Genomic DNA, 17,337 nt, shown 5'->3' on the forward strand with positions numbered 1-17,337 from the left:
CATTTGCATAGAATAAACGTTCCAAGCAATAACCGTTAAGGAAATGAAAAAAAAAAAAAATTAATTTTTACGGTAAAATTTTTTTATTTATTTTTTTAATTTTATTAACGAATCAGCATATTATAATTTTACTATTATTTATAAAAAAAAAAAAAAAATTCCTAAAATATTTGAAATCGATGTTATATTCTCCATTTGACAGTACTATTAATGAACTTTATGATATTTCTCGTTTTATGTAGTAGTGTTAATAAAAAAATCATACTTAATAACTTTTTTATTTTTACGTTGTATAATACAGTTAGTAAAATAATCACTGATTTTATACAACCGACCTCCGGACTTACATATTTTATTTATCCGTAAAATTTACATAAATTATTGCTTGTTATAGTATTCGAATTATTTGAGAAATTTTCGTGTTAGAAGATTCACAGATTAATTATGATTTAAATTAAATATAATCTGAGATTACTGTTTATTAAAACGTCGATTATTCGGACCTCCATATCTCAAACATTATGTGACAAATCTGAGAGAAAAATAATTATAAAAATGCTGAAAAAAATCGCTTGTTGAACCATCCATAGACAAAATTTACATTAGAAAAAGGGAACTTTATAGCGATCAAATCGAGTCTAAATTTACTTGTTTTTTTTATAAGGACTAGCGTGAAATTAGTAACATCTCTAAGTGTTATTGAGCTTATTTGTATTACAGATGTGCTGGGTTGTACTGTGAAATACGGTAGTCGACTTGATATGAGGTAAATTTGGAAATAATCGTTTTATATCATAATCCCCATGTATTAAAAAAATATTCATTAATATTTTTTTATCATATGTATTAATAGAAATGATCCTGTTGTGTGTTTCTGATTGATTACTAATGAGAATACGGTCTAAGTTGTAAAATTGTGTTGAAACTAAAGTACTGAAAGTATGCGTGAGTGTAAATTATTTAAGGTAAATTAAATACTAGCTAAAAAGAAATAATTGAGAACCTTACTACCGTTTGGATTCCTTGGTTACGTTCCTTTGTTAACGTGTATATACGTTTTAAAATTTGGTTTCAATTATTTTTTATGATTATAAGTTATCAAATGTTTAAAAAAATTAATATTAAACTGTCGGTCGGTCGCTTGCTCTGAGAGAGCTGCCGTGTAGGAAGTTTAGATGGGGTGGTTATTTTCACGATTATTAACTCTGGCGGTTGAAGAAATTTGTTGTGGAAGACGGTTATCCAGTGGTGGGGAGAGACAGTGTGATTACGGGCGTGACATAATATGAAGCGTATGGATCCAGCGGCCATCTTGGGTTTATTGCGCAGTCTAGATTCTCATGCCTGTGGTCAGACTTAACTATTAATATTATATCTTATACGTTTAATTTAGATAACCCTCGTTGTTGGTCGGGGTAAGCATTTTTTATATATATTATTTTAATGTAGATATAATAAGTGTCATTATTTTTGTTTGCCTATTGTATCCAAACTTATCACGTACTGAATTTTAAAATACAATTTGCACTCTCCTATTTTTACAAAATAAATTAACTATTTCGTAAACGCAAACGTTTCTGACTTTGTTTTCTATTTATAATACCGGCGAAATAATATCTGAAAAATAAACAAACAGAAACAAATTACGCGACTGGTTATAAATTTTAGGCTAATTGAGCAATAAAATAATTAACCGAGGAAATAAATTAATAGAAAATAATACTTAAAACTTTATGATGAAGGATATTTTGTAAAAATTACTATAATTTCAAATATGAAACTTTACTTTATAATCTGTACTTTATATATCTTAAAAATTTTTGATTCACATCAATTTTATCCATTTTATGAAAAATAAATTGCATTACATTTTTCCACAGTCGGATGATTTTACAGAAGTAAACGGGCATTAATCGATAACACAGGAAATTTTTTGTAACTTCCATGTTGTGGGTACTGCTTGACCAAACTCATTAAGTTGTCTGTGTAATGTGAGGTTATTAGATATTCGTTATTTAAGTTGTCATGTTTTTTGAAAATTTATTTCATTCTTTATACAAAATTTTAAATTGTGTTTGACAATGGTTTCTCTCTAAGCATATCAGTTGGACATGACAGATAGCTTCTGTGTGTTGTGTTGGTCAAGTGTCAGTGAATGCTATTTTAAAACAATTTAAAGAAAACGGTTAATTTTCATCTCAAAGGAAAGGAAAATTTGTCAAAATTTTTATCTCCAATTGCAATGTGCTGATTTAACAGAAATAACAGGTAGCCTACTGACAAACCTACAAAGTTTATTTGAAACTTTAAATATCCTGTACTCCAAGAAACCAAATTAGGATATATTCTTACGTTTGTTTGCTATTAAAAATTATTTCTATGTCGATGATCTAATTACCAGTTCAGATTACCCAAATGGAGTTATTCTATTAAAGAACGATATGTCCAAATTATTACAACAGTATGGTTTTTCACTTCACATGTGGTATTCTAACAATTGCAGTTTTTCTTTGTCTTATCATAATTCATCCATACTATCTAATCAAGAAGACAACATATGTACTCTTAAGAGTTCTAAGGAACAAAAAGTCAGATTCACTAAATTTCCAAATCACTCATTCTAACAATTTACAAATTTATACTAAAAGGAATACTCTTTCCATCACAGCAGGTGTCTGTGATCCTCTAGGACTCATTGGCCTTATTATTATAATCATACAAACAGTTTATGTAGTAATTATGACAACTCAAAGTTGACTGCCCAAACCATTAATACAGTGGCTTTCATTGTATAATCAATTACATCTAATAGTCATGTAAGATAAGTAGATCCATTAGGTTTAATAAAAATAGAAAAATTCATTCTATTAAATTACATGGATTTTCTGATGCCTGTATATGGTTGTTATATTTATATACACACTTATACTCCAACCATGTAATTACTAATTTACTGTTCTAAGTCAATGTTAGCCCCTTGTAACAAATCATATTACCCAGACTTGAACTCTTTGGTTGTTTACTATTTTCAAGTTTATTTGTGAAGGTTGTATAACTCCATTATACACTTTGATGAGATACACTTATACTCTGATTCAATCATAGCACTTTGTTGTATTCATGGACATTCTTCGAATTGGAAAGTACTTATAGGTAATAGTTTCTGACATTCAACAAAACACTTCAATTACCAATCGGTATTACATCAAATTCTCTGATAATCCAGCAGACATATTGTCTAGAGCTTTTCACCAAGCAGGTTACTTGATATGTCACTATGGTGGCGTGGTCTTCCTTAGCTATTACAGTCTTCTTCTCATTAGCCAAGGGATTGTAATATTACATTAAATGATGATAATTTAAATCCTGAATGCGTATTAGAAAGGCGTAAAACTACATTAACTTCATGTATATCTAATGTTGTATATGATTGAACACAAAGATTTTCATCTTTACATACAAACAGAAACATTTAGTTTCTGTTTCAGATTCATTCACCATATGAAATCCAAACAGTCTGAATGTAATTTTAGTACATTTTACTACTAAGGAGTTAGATCATACTCTGTACTTTTTTACATGTCAATCACAATCCATGTAATTCAGTGAGATAAAGAATCAGGTTACTGATAAACAAAGTAAGCTTATTTCACTAGATCCATGCTTGGATGATTTACATCTAATCTAATCTAATTGTCAACTCTGAACACTTAAGACTCTTACACTGCGACAGAGATACTGGATAATAATGCAAAAAGAATCATTTTGTCAATCTTTCATGTGTTTAATTTGCTTTAGATGTGATGCAAAACTCAATCACAACAGCTTTGTCAATTACAGCCTAAAAAATGATTTAAAAATCAGCCTCTAAAATGATTTTTAAGCTTTATCTTAAATTTTTGTAGCTTTAAATTATTAGCTTTAAGTTTGGTTTCATCTTTTTGGGCTGTAATTTTTTTATTATAACTTCAGTTAGGGGTAGCTTCGGTGTTATAATTTTGCTTAAGGGAGGAGATCCTTTTTTGAGTGTATTTTGTTTTATTAGTTGTTTATATTTGTAGTTTCCTATTCAACTTCCTCTTCTTCCTCTATAACACCATTTTCTAATTCATTTCCGCCATATAACTCTTCAATATATTCCACCCATCTATCGACTTTACCTTTCATATTACATATTGGTGTACCATCTTTGTTTAACACATTATTAGATTTTAATTTACATACCACAAAATTTTCCTTAACTTTCCTGTATGCTCCGTCTATTTTACCAATGTTCATTTCTCTTTCCACTTCTGAACACTTTTCTTTAATCCACTCTTCTTTTGCTAGTTTGCACTTCCTGTTTATAGCATTTCTTAATTGTCGGTAGTTCCTTTTACTTTCTTCATCACTAGCATTCTTATATTTTCTATGTTCATCCATCACCTGCAATATACCTTATCTTTTTTACTCAAACCTCTTGCGATGTCCTCCTCAAAAATCTTCTTTACCTCCTCTTCCTCAAGCTTCTCTAAATTCCACCGATTCATCTGACACCTTTTCTTCAGGTTTTTAAATCCCAATTTACATTTCATTATCACCAAATTATGGTCGCTATCAATGTCTGCTCCAGGGTAAGTTTTGCAGTCAACAAGTTGATTCCTAAATCTTTGCTTAACCATGATATAATCTATCTGATACCTTGCAGTATCGCCTGGCTTTTTCCAAGTGTATATTCTTCTATTATGATTTTTAAATTGGGTGTTGGCAATTACTAAATTATACTTTGTGTCAAACTCTATAAGTCTGTCCTCTCTTTCATTCCTTTTGCCCAGCCCGTATTCACCTACTATATTTTCTTCCTTGCCCTTTCCAATGCTTGCATTCCAATCTCCAATTATTATTAAATTTTCATCTCCTTTTACGTGTTTAATTGCTTCATCAATCTCTTCGTATACACACTCTACCTCATCATGATCATGGGCGCTTGTAGGCATGATCATGACGTTAACAATCGTTGTCGGTTTAGGTTTTGATTTTATCCTTATTACGATTATATTGCTATGCGTTTTGAAATATTCTACTCTCTTCCCTATCTTGTTCATTATGAAACCTACTCCTGCCTGCCTATTTGTATCAACATAAAGTTAATTTTTTATTAAATATCTGCATTGGGTTTAATTTGCTTGCTTAAAATAAATATTTAGCATTTAAGATTATTTTATTTTTAACGTCCCATCATTCTAATTTAACTTTATGTTTTACAGGCATGAAAATTTATCAATATTTAAGCAACTTGGGTGTAAGAAACTGTATTTATTATTGTTCTGAGTGAAACAAAATTTAAAATGAGGTTAAAAATGAAGTGTTTAATTTAAAAACAAATCAGGTTAGTGAAATTGCATTTTGTTTTTTTATAACAAGATAGTACATTATAATTTTTAGTGGTATCAACAAAATTTCATTAGTACTAATTACAAAATTATTAAAGTTCTAATAATAATAATAATACCTATTCTTTGATTTCATACTTATCTATTATTATATAATTGATTAAAATAAATTCACACTCAAATCTATGAATTTAAAAAGGGCATAAATACAAACCTCTTCAGGATTAGAAAACCAGAATATTGTAATCCTTTCTGTTACAGACAGAGAAAGATTAGAAAACAAGTATGAAATTATTTCACTGAAAAACATAAAACATAATTATAATTTGTTATTTTAATGTGCGGTTTTTGTCAATTGGCAATAGAAATGAATATTACTGTAAATTTGTTAGACAAGCCAGACATTTTATAAATAGTGGAATTATAGTAATGTATTTCTAAACAGTACCACTTTCCATCATTTTTAGTTACTACTGGTGTTGTTCTCCCAGATAACAGGGTTAAGATGACTTGTCTCCTCAGTTCAGTATGTTAAGACTCAAATCCTTGATGAAAATTTTCGGTTCAAGGAATGTAGCAAAAAATGCTGATGCTTTGGAATCAGTCATTCATCCTGATTGGGGGGGGTTTAATTACCCCCAATCCTTTACAAAGGTGTGGTGTCAGTGAGGCAGTTATGCTATATGCTGCACTTGTCTGGGCTCACCGCTTGGGTTTTAGGTGTTATGCATACATTTTGCTACATGCCCAGTGACTCCTCTTTTTGGCTGTTATAAATGGTTATAGAACAGTCTCGCGGGAGGCAGTCTGTATTATAGCCGGAGTCAAACCAAGATATCTTGGCTAATGAGCGTAAGGAACACTGCATTCCAAGGTAAATAACCTATTGATATCAGACGAAAGTAGGAGATGGAAGATTGGAGCCTTGTTTCTTGGCAGGTCAGGTGGGACGAATCCCAGACAGGTTGCTACACGCATGGTATATTTCCTATAGTGTCTGTTGTAGGTGCGATTAGATGGGTTTCCCCCAATCAGTATATCGATGAGTTTGGCTAGGTTTCATTTGGTGGTGGATTCGAGTCAATGCCTGGATTTTGGGAGTGATGATACAGTGAAGCACGTCCTGTATGTCTGTCTCTATATGAGGTCAAATATTCACGAGCTGTTAGGGAACTTGAGAGAATGCATTCCTTTCTGGATCTCCATATTAACTGGATGATCCGCAAGGTTTTGTTCCATCCGCTTGGTTTTCTTCCAAGCCATTTTCTTTGTTGTTTTTTTTAGTATGGTTTTTTTTTAAAGAGGTGGAAGAGAACCCCATTTTGAGCAGTGTCGAGCTCACTAACAGGTTTTGCAAGATGTTATTAAATATGTATGTGTTCCTGCACACTACAGACTAAACCACCCCTGGCTACCCACCCTTCTTGATACAGTTGATGTGCATTACTCATGGAAGGGGGAAATACACCCTCACAGACATTCAAACACCACAGTCAACAGATACGGTTGGTTTTGTAGGTCTGCAGAGGGAGTTCAGTTGAGGTATTTGATCACGGCAGGATCCAGGGTGGCTACGGTTCCGGCCTAGGCATGGATAGGTTGGAGGTAGGCGTAATGGCATCGTGCCACGGTTATATTGTTATTGTTTGATTCGATTTTGGGCTTTTACATCAGTGGCATCCTGACAGGCCTGGCCGATTACTGTGAGATGTAATCAGAGGGGTCTAAAGACAACATCCAGTAAAGTCCCTCGGGGCTCGAAACGGAGGGTGTGGTGTGGCGACCGGTGACGTTACCGTTCTTCCCCCTACAGGGTTGGGATGCCCAGATAACAAACACTATTATTGAATTTTTTTTTATTGAATATGAATAATATATCGTAATATGATGGGTTAGGGATTGTGATTGTTTTCTAGTAAATTCTAAAGAATTTCAATCACAGTATAGCTACTATCACAGCTCCTTTTAAGGAAAACAGGTGCTGAAATATTTTGTGATTGACATGGTAGTGTCCCTTTTGAAGAAGTTCCAGGTCAGTAAGTTACTTTTTTGAGTAAGTTTGTGAAATTTAGTGCTCTCACAACCAGTATAGAGTATTTAACAAATAAGTAACATTCCATCTTGGAGATTTAGTAGTAATTAATTTACCAATGCAACGGCAAGAATTGTTATGATTTAAACAAAAAGTTATTTATAAATTACTAGCAATCTGTATTCAGTTCATTATTTTAAAAATATTCTAAATGTTTTGTATATTCTTTTAAAAATAATTTAATTATTTATTTTAATTTAAAAATTACAATTTTTTTTTAATTTCAGTACTGAAGAAGTTTATGAAAGGAAATTTTCTGAAGCTAAATATGACAATTGATTCAGTAAATTACTGATTCGGTTACGGTTAAAAAAATCAGTATAATTACTGAGGCAGTTTTTTTTTGTAGCATGAAAAAACTTTCGCATTATCGTCCAGAACAAATATATTACAGAGGCGTTATGCACAGATGTCCTCTCTGATGTAGATTAACATCGTGTTTCGATATTTTATTACTTCTGTACTTTAGAATCCTTATTATAACTACTGAATCAAGTTTCCAAACAACATAAGTAAATTAAATGTAAAACACACCATAAATTAATATCTTATTTTATATCGAACAAAAAAGTACTACAATACAATAAGGTAATTTTGGCTTAATTTTCCAAATTTTACATGCAATGTGATCAAATTGTTTTAATTGGAATACATTTCTTTACATAAATTTTATGATTTTTTTTTAAATTCCTATCTTCACTTTATTAATTAAATTTTGTTTAAGAGTTCATTTAAGTTCAATACTAGGTCTACTATTCATGTAACATTAGAATACCACACTATTCAAAAATAGTCTAATATTGTTTGAACGGGACAAGTAGTTGGAAAAAGTCTTATTATCTTAATCTTATTTTTAGGTAGATTTCATAAGAAAGCTACCTATTTCAATGGGTAAAAGTTCAAAAAGTGTATATATATTATTAGCAAAACCAATTCTTTTGTTATTGTATTTGTCCATATTCTCTCCTGTACTAATTACACCAAAGACAAAAAGTATAAACAGTTTACCACTAAGTGTACAGAATTCAATAATGCTTCTTACCTTATGTGCTTTCAAGGGTTCCCCTCATCTACAGTCTTTCTTTTAAACAATCGCACATTAAATTAGGAATAAAATTGTAAATGTGTAAAAATATGTAGTCATATTAAATATTATCAAATTAAAAAAAATTTGTGAACAGTACTGTAGTGTGGCTACCTAGCTGCATAACAATTTTTTTTAAATTTTTAACCGATGATGAGGGAAATCCTTGAAAGCACATAAGGTAAGAAGCATTATTGAATTCTGTACTGTTGGTGGTAAATTGTTTATACTTTTGTCTTTAGCATATCTATATCTATGTATTTCACTTTCTCGTGAACATGGGCAAAATCAGACCATGGAGGTGGAAATGGGCAGGGCTTTCTAAAAAAAAACCAATATCGCTATAACTTTCTTATTAAGTAAAATATCAAATTCATTTCGTACTATTCTTTGAATAAGGGCCTAAAACCTATCTTAAGTAAAGTTTTTTGATATCAAAAAACTTTTTTTTGATAATGTGTTTACCGGTGAAGATATATAAATTTTTATCCTTCATTTCCTAGTTTTCCATTGCAGTTATAAAAATATGTTCGCATAAATAATATAGGGTTAAATTAAATTTTATTTTAAAAACTTTATTAATTTATTTAAAATATATTGGCTTTTGGCCAGTACAAATTTTTTTTAAATTTAATATAAAAAGATTCTGTTTTATGATGAAAGAAATTAAAATTCTTAATTTTCTAAGTTTGAATCGGTATCAGTACACGACAAAACATAAGTATACGTTGTATTTATTATAGTGGACGTAATTATTTATTTATAATAGAGACTGAAAGATGTATTTTTTTTAAATTCACTTTTCGGCAAGCGATCCGAATTATTGAAAATTTTTAAATTGTAAATTTCTATGGCGTTATTTAAGATTAAAGAATTCTATGGCTTTAAGATGTTTAAAGAATATAGATTTGCACTACACCTAGAACGAAAATTTGTTTAAGGTTTAAAGCTATTTTTCAATATATTTTGTTAGCATTTTAGTTTGTATTCTTTATTTCAATAAGAATTTATTTACTAAAACATACCTGTAGTTCAAATTTGATATCGATGATGAGAGACATTATATTTAAAACTGTGCACTAATTTTTTTGTGGTGGATATGTACATTTGTACATCTTATTTAACGTATTTTTACAACGTAATGCATTGACATTTATATATCTTAAATTTCATTTTACTTTTTGTTTTGTAAATTATTTATTATCGGTTGTTCTCTTATAAGAGTAACCTACATGTCGTTTTATATTTTACATTATTTTTTTAGTAATTATTTTTGTTTATAAAGTAAATTATAATGTTTTGTATTTTCGATATTAGTGTATTCAATATGAGCTTATACTTTGTTATCGATATGAATTTATTATGACTTATTTCATTAATAATAAGAATGTGTGACTGTTACATTAACTAGATATAAGTATATACAGAGTGATTCAGGAGGATAGGGCAATACTTTGATAACTCATTCTAGAGGCTAAAAATAAGAAAAAAGTTCATATAAACATAGGTCCGAAAACGCTTTGTTAGCGAGTTATACAGGGTGAAAGATTTCGCCCGAGTTTCAGTTCCTCTGGGTAAATTAAGGCTTTCTGAAATTCTGGGAAGGTCAATTTAGGGGCAAATTCAATTGTTTCTTATGGTTTTTGAGCTGGGAAATCAAAAAACATAGGTCCTAGAACTGTATGTCTCTTAGTTTCTAAGATATCCTGTGTAAAACACCAAAAATAGGGTCAAAAACACATTTTTTTACGTTTGACGTACATAACGTTGTTAAATTGGTGATAAATCTTACATTTTTTAAACATAAATTGTAGAGAATTTAATTATAAGAAGATTGATGTAAATAATGTCAACCTTGCTGTGTGCCATTTCTATGACGTAAACAATTTATTTAAGCGAAATCATTTATAATAATTTTAAATATAAAAAATTGTTAAGGATTTATGAGTTACGTTTTGTTTTATCCTCGTACAGAAAGTTACATTTATGGAAGTAGGAAAACATTTTAACGAATCTATGCAGATAGATTTGCATGGAACAGAAAAATCTAGAGATTGACCAAATTGTCAACTGTTTTTTAAGTATCAAAAGTAATAATATTAACATGGAGTGGATTAAGGATATTTCATTAATAATTTTTCCATATAAAAACTTAATTTGTGACTGCAGGCTCTTCCTCAAAGATTCAAATACTGTATCATTTTTATTTTTGCAAGTCGCTTAATAAAATATTAATGAACAAGAAGTTTGTTAAAGAAAGAATGTTTGCTCAGGAAATGGAAACTGAGAGTTTTGAACTTCAAGATCCACAATGGTATGACAGAGAGACATACACCAACAATCTATTAAGAACCTCAAATACCTTTATCAGGCATGATGGGTAGAATTGCATGTACTAGTATAATATAAATGTTGTAATGATACTGCAAACTATTAATCATTGTCTGCACAATTCAATGGTTATAAAAGAGGTAACGAAACGTCTGTATGTATGTAGTTGTAAATTCCATTAAATAAAATAAATTATTACACAAAGTTTATGCAAATCTATCATTTATGCCATAGAGTGAATTATTCTATTGTTATTATTATTATTACTATGAACTAAATTCATTTGATAAATTTAACTGACTTTTGTCCTGTCAATAAAGTATATTTTACGATTCTTCTCAATAGTAGTGGACTGTATAAAGTAATTTGTAAATGTATGCCTATTGTGTGTATGACCTTTCACTAATAGTAATTAAATGAAAGAAAAAAAAATTATTGGCTGTTATCTTACAAATCCAAACTGAAAAAGGTACGATACTACAAAAATAAAAATCAATTTTAGGTAATGATTAAATTTCATATTGTGCATATTTAAAATAAAATAAACATGCTAAGCGAATGGCAATTGAATGGAAAAGAGTGAAACTCTATACACAACAAAGTCACAATTTAAGTACCTACAAAAGGCTTTGTAAATCCTACAGTGTTGACAGTCAATATATGAAGCGATTAAGCTATTTACTGTGACAGTAAACACCAAAAAAACTACAGGTTTTCTCTTTCTGATAAGGTAGTAATTGAGGTAATCTGTAAAGGCGTTGAATGTTAGGTGTAATCTGAGATACGAAAGAGTGAATGTTTCATGTCATTGATTAAATTTTTCTCGGCTTTACCTCTTTGATAAGAAAGTTATAGAAAAAATCTGTGTGGACGTTGAATGTTTGGTGTAATCTGAGATACGGATGAGTGAATTTTTCTTGTCATCGGTTAAATTTTTATTGGATTTCTCTTTCTTATAATGTAGTTATTGAATAATATGTGGGAGCGTTGAATGTTAGGTATAATCTGAGATACGGAAGAATGAATGTTTCTCTTCATCGGTTAAATATTTATAGGCTTTCTCTTTCTGATAAGATAGTGAGGGTGTTGAATTTTCAAATATAAGTCCGTAATCAAATCATGATTGTTTTATTACATTCTCAAATATATTCTGTTAACAGTATAAAAAGTGTTTTGAAAGTATAAAAACTGCAAACCTAATCGATACAGGATGGTGATTTGATGCCAAGTCACTTGCTGTGTTCTGAAATTCTATCTGCATCTCTACTATTTTAAGTTATATCTTTGCAAATATCAATTGATGCTTGAAAATATATACTGTCAGAAAGTGTAAAAAAAATGTAATGTAAAATTACTCGACAAGGTAAAAACCTTCCTAAAAAAATTAAGAATTTAAACAAAAATCTTTGTTTCATTTCTTTAAGCAATTTTTTATTGTATATTTTAAGAGATTTATATTTAAGATTTTCTTTTTTTTTACTGATGAATTAATTAATTTAATTCTATTATGATAGTTTTAGAGATTTTGGTTTATTTTTAATACTTGTGAAACATTTGTTTTTTCGTTGGAATTAATCTATTCCTGGATTGTCCTTTTTGTAACCTAAACGTTTTGTTTCTACCACATTAAGTTTCAATGTTTTCCTCCATTCTTTTACGACTACCTAGAACACAATTAAAATCGATCAGAGTCAACATCTTGTTATATTATACCCTTTTTTGATTTTAATTGTTCCGACAATTCCAAATAATTTTAACTGTAGAAAAGGCATTGGAATTTTTTTTTTCCCAGCAGAATGATATACCTTTTTAAATTATAAAAATGTAATTGTATAATTGTTATATATCACCATTCTAACTAAGATTACTATTTTTACACAAGCTACCTGTTCTGCCAAGGTCTTCCCTTTCTATAAAACTAATATATTCTACAAATTGTTTATCGATGTCTGCTTCTCTTCTATTCTATTTACTACAACTTTTATAAGATTAAAAGGTTACTGAAAGAAGAGAACTTCCTCTGCGACTATTAACTTCTCTTTTTTCTCCTTTTTTATGTAAAGTATGAATAGCCACAGAAATAGCAGCAGTCTACTTGCCATTCTTTCGAAAAGAACAAAAAAAAAAGGTTCTAACAGTATAGCTTTTCTTCGGGTGCTTGCAATTTCAATATTTCTCAAAAAATAATTTTCTTAAATTTTGCTATCGCAAGTTTATATAATTTTTATATATAAAAATATTTTTTCTTAATTTTTTAGAAAATAATTTTCTTGGTGAAATAGAAAATATGTTATTGTAATAAAAAGTGCAATCGATTCAGTTTTAGAAATATGTTTGTATCATAAATTGTGTTTTTTATGTGTTTTTAATAAATAATATTTTGTTCCCGATGTAAAAAATTTCAGAATGATGTAATTTAATTTTATAATGTGTTTGTTAAGATTCATTTATTATATACTGAACCAGCTTAATTAAATATTGTTAGACTTTATTTATTGTAACGCATTATAATTCAGTGTAGTGATTAAATTATTGTAAATTAAAGGTGAATAAAAGAGTGTTCAATAAATATTTGTGTATTGGCAATTACTTAATGTATAACCAAGGTATTACACTGAGGCTGGAATTGTACAGTGTCTGTGAAGTCTAAACTTTAATATCCACTTAATTATTAATATTGTCAATTAATTTTCAGGTATACATTGTAAATTATTTATTTTGTAATCTAATAAACAATGTTCCACGGAAAACAGGTTGATTTTTATTTAAAACATACACTATTCTTTTCCTAAAAACTAATGTGATCAGATGCAAGTAACCTAACCTACATTGTGACGAGTGGTAGAGATGTGTGTATACATTCAGGTTTTAGGTTTGAATCTTAACACGTAACATAAATAAAAGATAAAATGTGATTATCTCTTGTATTTTTAAATATTTTAGAAATCTTACCCTTTCAGTTTAACATTTTTAGTGTTTTTAGTAATACATCGTGACGTCAAGGAATCTTTTCCTAAGGAAAAGTCAGGAATTTTTAGAAGAAATCAAGAAGATTGCAAAAAAATTCAAAGACGCATTTTTGTTACCAAATGTAGATATTTAATTTTCAGATACACATTGTAAATTATTTATTTTGTAATCTAATATACAATGTTTCACAGAAAACAGGAGGATGTTTAAGTAGTGGTGACCCATTGCTCAGCACATTGCTACTACATGCAGCCTTTAACATGTCCTTTTCTTATTTACATTTTCCAATTATTTTTACGTATTAAAGGACTGTTATTGGAATTTATCTCAAATCACTATGATTTTTGTTTTGTTTAATATTTTACGTAATTGCTTTTAAATGGCATCTAAAAAGACTGTTTACTGGTGAGTGGTTAGATTAATCCCAGTACTCAGTCGATTGAGAACAGGTAGAGATGTTTTCTATGACTTACACAGTTTATAAGTTTTACTTAAGTTTATATGAAGATATTGGTGCGACTTTTTAAATTTTTTCCTGATGGTTGTATAGCATCAAAATCCATGGTCTTGAACCAAACTTTGATGACATCAGCAAATACCTGAACTTTTTTTTGTCCACTCATTTGACTGGTTTGATGCAGCACTCCGAGATTCCCTATATAGTGCCAGTCATTTCATTTCGGTATACTCCGTACATCCTACATCCCTAACAATCTGTTTTACATATTCCAAACGTTGCCTGCCGCACAATTTTTTCCTTCTGTTTGTCCCTCCAATATTAAAGCGACTATTCCAGGATGCCTTAATATGTAGCCTATAAGTCTGTCTCTTCTTGTAACTATATTTTTCCAAATGCTAATCTCTATCAATTTGATGCAACAACTTTTCATTTGTCAATTTATCCACCCGTCTGATTTTTAACATTCTCCTATAGCACCGCATTTCAAAAGGTTCTAATCTTTTTAATTCTTCTCAGGCACTCCGGTAGTCCAAGTTTCACTTCCATATAAAGCTACGCTCCAAACATAAACTTTCAAAAATGTTTTCGTGATGTTTAAATTAATTTTCGATGTAAAGAAATTATATTTCTGACTGAAGGCTTGTTTCACCTCTGCTATTTGGCATTTTATTTTGCTCCTGCTACGTCCATCTTTAGTAATTCTACTTCCCAAAGAAAACAAAATTCTTCTACCCCCATAATCTTTTCTCTTCCTATTTTTACATTCAATGGTCCATCTTCATTATGTCTACTACATTTCATTACTTTCCTTTTTTCTTGTTTATTTTCATAAGGTACTTCTTGCGTAGAACTTCATCCGTGCCATGTTTTAGTGGAAATTTACTTGACTGGCAGCATTACTTTAATACATTTAATGACGTAATTCATTCTAGAAATGACCTATCCAATATTCAAAAATTACACTACTTAGTCATCTTTAAGAGATGAGGCCCTTAATATCATCAAAGACTTACCAATTACAAGGGAAAATTATTCAGTCTCCTTAGATCTCCTTAAAAAAAGATATGATAAATGCATGATCTCTGTTCATCTTATTGAAAATATTTTAAAAATTGGTTTCATTGAAAAGGAATCTGCAGATAATTTAGATCATTTTATTAATAAAATTAATTCTTGTATAAGTTCATTGGAGGCAATGAATTTACCTGTTAATCCTAATGAGCTCATTGTTATGCGATTACTAGCATCAAAATTAGACAAAAATACTTACAAAAATTGGAAAGAAAGACTTTCTGATGAAAACTTTCCTAATTTCAAAAACTTTGTTGAGTTTCTTAATAATAGAAGACAAATACTTGAAAATGTTGCAGCTAAACTTGAGTATAATTTGCAATCAAATAACACTCACTCTTTTAACAAACAAGTATTTAACAAACCCTTTAAAGGTCAAGGGAAATATAACAATACAAATAAAATTTGCAGAAGAAATTTAGTTAGTTACCATGCAAATTCAAAAATTATTCAATGTACTATGTGTAAATCTGATCTTTATTTATATACATGTAAAAAATTTCTTGATTTAACAGTAGATGAACGCAAGGAATTTTTAGTCCAGAATAAGTGTTGCTTTAATTGTTTTCGAACAGGTCACTCTGTAAATAATTGTATGAATAAGCATGTATGTAAAATATGTTGCAAAAAGCATCATTCCTTAATCCATACAGAGGAAATTAATAAATCTAGCTCTAAGCCTGAAAATAATACTTATCGTGCATTAAAATTACAAACAAAAATGTTTTATTGTCTACTGCTGTGTGCAATACTGTGGACAAACATGGAAATTATCAGACATAGAGTGTTGCTTGATTCAGGCAGTCAAGCCAATTTCTGCACAATGGAATTTGCTCGTAAAATTGGGCTAACTAACAAAAAATAGTCTTCCAATTTTTGGAATTAATAACTCATTATGTCAATCAAATTACAGTGTCACAGTTAAACTATACTCTCGCATTGAAAACTTTACATTACATTGTTTGTGCTGTATTACCTAACCTAACTGACAATCTTTCTGCTAAATCATTTTATTCATCATCTTAATTTACCTGAAAACTTATTTCTTGCAGACCCAAACTTTAACATTTCTTCAAATATTGATGTCCTTTTAGGTGCACAGTACTTCCTAAACCTTATTCTGCTGAATAAATTTTTACGTAACCAGCATTCTCCCTTGATACAAGAAACAAGACTAGGATATATATTAGCTGGAAACCTTCCTTTAAGTGTTACACACAACAATTCCGTTTCTTCCCTTTTCATTCGTAATGACAATAAACTTCTTTCATCACAGATAGAAAAATTCTGGGAGGTAGAAGAACCTATTTTAGTCAAACAAATCTTTCATGATAACTCATTATGTGAAAGAAATTTCATAGAAAATACAATTAGAAATAAGGATGGTAGATTTATAGTTACATTACCTCGTAAATCAGATAACATCAAACTTGGTGATTCTCTTAATAACGCCAAAAATAGATTTTTGTCTGTAGAACGTAAGCTTATTCAAGACCTAGTTTTAAGAAGGGATACTCTAATTTTATTAATGAATATATAAACCTTGGTCATATGTCTGAACTTAATTCAAAAAATTTATTGATACCTGACTCAGAAGTTTTTTATCTACCTCATCACGCTGTTTTCAAGGAAACAAGCTTAACAACCAAACTAAGAGTTGTGTTGATGGCTCAACCAAATCCAGCAATGGTCTATCTCTAAATGATACACTAATGATAGGACCTTTGGTCCAACAAGACTTATTTTCAATAATTTTAAGATTTAGAGTCCATAATTATGTTATCACATCTGATATCACAAAAATGTACAGACAGATTCTAGTTACTCAGAAGGACAGTAATTTGCAAAGAATACTGTGGCGTGAAAACCTTGAACAAGACGTAAAGCATTATGCCTTAAGAACAGTAACTTATGGTACAACTAGTGCCTCATTTTTAGCTACTCGTTGTTTAGTTCA

General features: G+C 29.7%; 1 long non-coding RNA gene across 1 annotated transcript; it reads left to right on the forward strand.

Moving 5' to 3' along the window:
• Window positions 1–1,276: 1,276 nt before the first annotated feature.
• Window positions 1,277–8,114, forward strand: LOC142323206 (uncharacterized). Its single transcript, XR_012756049.1, has 3 exons — window positions 1,277–1,415; window positions 5,247–5,368; window positions 7,692–8,114. It is a non-coding gene; the product is annotated as an uncharacterized LOC142323206 (long non-coding RNA).
• The last annotated feature ends 9,223 nt before the right edge of the window (window positions 8,115–17,337 follow it).

This window comes from Lycorma delicatula, chromosome 4, assembly GCF_047948215.1.
Source record: "Lycorma delicatula isolate Av1 chromosome 4, ASM4794821v1, whole genome shotgun sequence".
NCBI classification, from domain to species: Eukaryota; Metazoa; Arthropoda; class Insecta; order Hemiptera; family Fulgoridae; genus Lycorma; species Lycorma delicatula.